The sequence below is a fragment of the Procambarus clarkii genome, chromosome 10 (genome assembly GCF_040958095.1).
Source record: "Procambarus clarkii isolate CNS0578487 chromosome 10, FALCON_Pclarkii_2.0, whole genome shotgun sequence".
In the NCBI taxonomy this organism is placed as follows: Eukaryota; Metazoa; Arthropoda; class Malacostraca; order Decapoda; family Cambaridae; genus Procambarus; species Procambarus clarkii.
In genome coordinates, this window is record NC_091159.1 from 54,242,546 (window position 1) to 54,248,545 (window position 6,000).

Genomic DNA, 6,000 nt, shown 5'->3' on the forward strand with positions numbered 1-6,000 from the left:
TGGCTAATGATTGGCCGAAGTGGGTTTCCAGGCTTGTGCGTCTTGACATTTCCATACGCATATCCAGGTTTATATTCCCCAATGATCTTTGGCAGGTGGAGTCCGGATTTCTTGGCGTTCACAGTTTCGATCAGTTTGTTGACCTTTGCTTTTAATTCGGCTGTAGTGTCCTTCGTTACCCTTTGGAACTTAGTTTGGTCAGAGAGTATGATGTTCATTTTCGCCAGATATTCGTCTTTTTTAAGAATGACATATATTGGCGACTTGTCACCTCTCCTGACAACTATCTCCTTGTTCTCACGAAGGCTTTTGGCTGCCGCTTTAAGCTCGGGGGACAGTATGGTGCTTCTGTAGTTGCCTCGATTCTTTCCTCCTTCTGCAATAAGTTCTGCTTGTAAGGTATCTTTGGTAGTGACCTTCTTTTGTGTCTCGAGGTCGAATATGTCGTCCAACAGAATTTCCAACTCTACTTTCCGGGCCATTTCACTCGGTCTTAAAAGCAAAGGTCAACGAACTGATCGAAACTGTGAACGCCAAGAAATCCGGACTCCACCTGCCAAAGATCATTGGGGAATATAAACCTGGATATGCGTATGGAAATGTCAAGACGCACAAGCCTGGAAACCCACTTCGCCCAATCATTAGCCAGATACCCACACCCACGTACAGACTGGCGAAGCGACTCAACGGCCTGCTGACTCCTTATGTTCCTTGCGCCTTCAGCCTGAAGTCTCCAAAGGAATTTGTGGACTTACTGCGGGGCGCACGGGCCACAGGGATAAGAGCCTCGTTGGACGTAGAATCGCTGTTTACCAACGTACCTGTGGACGAGACAATCGGAATGATAGCCGACAGAGTGTATCGTGATCCAGCCTGTACTCCTCTTGACATGCCAGAAAGTATTCTGAGGAAACTACTCCAAGCTTGTACTAAAGAGGCACCCTTCTTGAGCCCGGATGGGCACATGTATAAGCAAGTAGATGGGGTCGCTATGGGTTCTCCCCTAGGTGTCCTGTTTGCAAACTTCTACATGGGTACCATCGAGCAAAAAGTCTTAGTCGACATGAACTTGAAACCGGCCATATACTGCAGGTATGTTGACGACATTTTTACACAGGTACCTGATGTCAGACATCTGCAGGAGCTGAAGGAGGCATTTGAGCAGAGTTCCGTGCTGCGTTTCACTTACGAGACGGAAAAGGATGGGAAGCTGCCTTTTCTAGATGTAACAGTCATGGAAAAGGGCGGAGGTTTCCACACTGCAGTCTACACTAAGGAAACAAACATAGGAATGTGCCTAAATGCCAACAGCGACTGCCCTGACAGGTACAAGAGGAGTGTTGTTAACGCATACGTCGACCGTGCTCTCAGCCACAGCTCAGAATGGAAGCAAGTCGACGTAGAACTCTGTAGGGTAAGGCAGGTCCTAGTCAATAACGGCTTCTCCAATGGTTTCATCGAAGACATCATAAGAAGGAAAGTGAAAAGCCATGCAACCTCCGAAGAGACAACTAACACAACACCTATACCCCCTATTAGACTATTTTACAGGAACTTCTTTTCCACAGCTCATAAAACGGAGGAAAGGGTCCTGAAAGATATTGTTAATAGAAACGTTATCCCTACAGACAAAAATCAGAGGATACAACTGACGATTTACTATAAAACCAGAAAAACGGCCAGCCTACTCATGAGAAACTCTCCAGACACAAAACAGAACGCTTTAAAAGAGACTAACGTCGTCTATGCCTTCAAATGCCCACTTGGGGACTGTAAGCTCCAAAAAAACCAGTATATAGGCAAGACAACAACATCTCTTTCTAGGCGTTTAACGATGCATAAGCAACAGGGCTCCATTAAGGAACATATAATCTCTTCCCATAACCAAACCATCGCCAGAGAAATCCTAGTAAACAACACAGAAATCATCGATAGATACAGCGATAGCAGGCGGCTTGACGTTTGCGAGGCACTACACATCAAGAAGTCAACACCAGCAATCAACAGCCAATTATTGCACAACTATATTCTACCCACCTCAAGACTCCGCTCCAATATAGAAGCATCAAGAAATATGGACCAATAGGCTTTCTACAAACACTTCTATTCAATACCCATTGTTTCTGTTCTGTCTTGTGTTGATACTTTTAATACCCTATTAATATCCCCTATTGTTCTGTCTTGTGTTAATGCCACATCACCCTTCCCACCTCACTCAAATGTAGATATAAAATCAGAGAAACGCAAGTTCTAATCAGTTGTGTATTTGTGAAGTCTTTGAAAATGTAATAAGTTTTACGAAACGCGCCCGTGTCGTGTCAGACTAGAAATAAAAATGAATTTTGGAGAAGTGATTTTTGATTTACCTCCAACAGTGAAGCGTAATGTACGAAAGATTGAGAAAATTCGTGTTAGAATTATTAATCTTACTTTTTCGGTCATATTTAATAATATATGTCTACAGGAAAGACTGCTACCAAAATATACTAATATATATATATATATATTTATATATATAAATTTAAATGTTCGTTTTCTTCAAAGTCGCTTATCTCCTAAAGTTCTTCACCAATTGCTTTGAAATTTTGAGACAACGTTCCATTTGCATACGAGCGTGTTTTTATATACCTACTAAATAGATGCCACACCTGTGACAGGTAAAAACATGCTTTGTTTGAAAAACAGCGCCATCTGTTGGATATAAAAGCAACACAACATAGCTAAATGTGCTACGATTCCATTTCAATGTTTTAGATTGCATTGTTAAATTGAATTGTCATAGATTTCGATAGATTTTCCTTTTGATTTAATTAATTTTTGTGACATTGCGTTGGAATTGAGCTGTATAGTTTACCATACCGTTCATTTCGTATAGAGTATAGTTTATTTTTTATTTTTTTCATTGTTTTTTCATTTCTATTTTTTAACTGTTCTTATTTTTCAATGATGGGAACATCAGATCATTTGATGTTCCCATTTATCTGATGAAAACATCAGATCATTTGATGTTCCCATTTATCTGATGAAAACATCAGATCATTTGATGTTCCCATTTATCTGATGAAAACATCAGATCATTTGATGTTCCCATTAATCTGATGAAAACATCAGATCATTTGATGTTCCCATTTATCTGATGAAAATATCAGATCATTTGATGTTCCCATTTATCTGATGAAAACATCAGATCATTTGATGTTCCCATTAATCTGATGAAAACATCAGATCATTTGATGTTCCCATTTATCTGATGAAAACATCAGATCATTTGGGAACGCATCGGACGAGGGAGTGGGGAATGGTGGGGAGGACGAGATGACGGGGGAGGGTTCCTGTGGCTCGGCAACGCCCGTGCGTTTCTGAGCCACAGCAACACGTGGCCAAGGTACAGCTAATATATGTTTGTATGTATATATGTAAATACCCAATGATCTCTCGTTAATTTTAGTTACTGATGGGACCTGCAGATGGCGTGTAGGTTACTCATATGGACCAGTGAAGCACCTTTGAGTCTGGCTAGTAACTGGACGGGTTGGGCTCACCTGTGCCCTTGGCTGGAGGTGACCCCACGGGGGGGGGGGGTTGTATACGAAAACAATGTTGTCAGGGGCCCAGTCTTACGTGTGTGTGTGTATGTGTGTGTGTGTGTGTGTGTGTGTGTGTGTGTGTGTGTGTGTGTGTGTGTGTGTGTGTGTGTGCTGGGTTTAGTTTACCGGGTTAGTTCTTGAGTATTAAAACAACAGTCCATTCTGTGTGGTAGTAAATGATGAAGTCCAATTTTATGGTCGCGGGTCCTATAATGGCCCGAAATTTAAACTAACGTAAAAGAACCATTTGTTTTACTTCCAATGTTTGTGGAGGACGTCCTGTAATTGTCGGCATTCCTCGGGTGTTATAGTCTTCATTATGTATGTGTGGAGTGTAAACAGGAACATGTAACAGGCCACTCCCTGGGGAAGGTCGTTCAGACACAAGGGGGGGGGGGGAAACTGGTGGTTCCAGGATCGAGCCTTGGGGGGGGGGGGGGGGTGGAGGGTGGGGGGAACTGGTGGTTCCAGGATCGAGCCTTGAGGGGGGTGGAGGGGGGGGAAGGAACTCCAGCGTCACATTCCTGCGACGTCTTCCATTTGTGACCTGTTTCCTGTCCTGCAGGTCCTCTCCAAATCAATTTATTGCTTTTCTAGAGTGTTTGTGCTAGTCGTTTATTATGAACTGTGTGTGTGTGTGTGTGTGTGTGTGTGTGTGTGTGTGTGTGTGTGTGTGTGTGTGTGTGTGTGTGTGTGTGTGTGTGTGTGTGTGTGTTCACCTATTTGTGTCTGCAGGATCGAGCATTGACTCTTGGATCCCGCCTTTCGAGCATCGGTTGTTTACAGCAGTGACTCCGGTCCTATTTCCCTATCATACCTGGTTTTAAAATTATGAATAGTATTTGCTTCCACAACCTGTTCCTGAAGTGCATTCCATTTTCCCACTACTCTCACGCTAAAAGAAAACTTCCTAACATCTCTGTGACTCATCTGAGTTTCCAACAATGTCCCCTCGTTCTGTTACTGTCCCGTGTGAACATTTCGTCTGTGTCCACTCTGTCAATCCCCCTGAGTATTTTGTACGTTCCTATCATGTCCCCCCCTCTCCCTTCTTCTTTCTAGTGTCGTAAGGCACAATTCCCTCAGGCGCTCCTCATACCCCATCCCTCGTAGCTCTGGGACGAGTTTTGTTGCAAACCTCTGAACCTTTTCCAGTTTCCTTATATGCTTCTTCAGATGGGGACTCCATGATGAGGCGGCATACTCTAAGACTGGCCTCTCGTAGGCAGTGTAAAGCGCCCTAAATGCTTCCTTACTTAGGTTTCTGAATGATGTTCTAACTTTTGCCAGTGTAGAGTACGCTGCTGTCGTTATCCAATTTATATGTGCCTCAGGAGATAGATTAGGTGTTACGTCCACACCCAGGTCTCTTTCTCGCATCGTCACAGGTAGGCTGTTCCCCTTCATTGTGTACTGTCCCTTTGGTCTCCTATCTCCTAGTTCCATTTCCATAACTTTACATTTGCTCGTGTTGAACTCCAGTAGCCATTTCTCTGACCATCTCTGCAATCTATTCAGGTCCTCTTGGAGGATCCTGCAATCCTCATCTGTCACAACTCTTCTCATCAACTTTGCGTCATCTGCGAACATCGAACATCGACATGTAGGACTCTACTCCTGTAAACATGTCATTAACATATACTAGAAGCAGAATTGGTCCCAGCGCCGATCCTTGTGGTACTCCACTTGTTACTGTTCGCCAGTCCGACTTCTCGCCCCTTACCGTAACTCTTTGGCTCCTTCCTGTTAGGTAGTTCCTTATCCATGCTAGGACCTTTCCCCCCACCCCCGTCTGCCTCTCGAGCTTGAACAGCAGTCTCATGTGCGGTACTGTATCAAAGGCTTTTTGGCAGTCTAGAAATATGCAGTCTGCCCAACCATCTCTGTCCTGTCCTATCCTCGTTATTTTATCATAGAATTCCAAAAAGGTTTGTTAGGCACGATTTTCCTTTCCAGAACCCATGTTGATGTTTGTTCACAAACCTAACGTTCTCCAGGTGTGCAACCAGTCGTAGCCTAATTATTCTTTCCAGTACTTTACAGGGGATGCTTGTCAGTGATACAGGTCTATAGTTAAGTGCCTCCTCCCTATCGCCTTTCTTGAAGATCGGCACGACATTTGCCATCTTCCAGCAACTGGGCAATTCTCCCGACATAAGTGACTCATTAAAGATCATTGCCAGAGGCACGCTGAGGGCCTGCCCTGCTTCTTTTAGTATCCACGGTGATACTTTGTCTGGTCGAACTGCTTTAGTTGCATCCAGTGTTGTCAACTGTTTCATTACCTCCTCTGCTGTCACCTCTATATATGTGTGTGTGTGTGTATGTGTGTGTGTGTGTGTGTGTGTGTGTGTGTGTGTGTGTGTGTGTGTGTGTGTGTGTGTGTGTGTGTGTGTGTGTGTGTGTGTAGGTG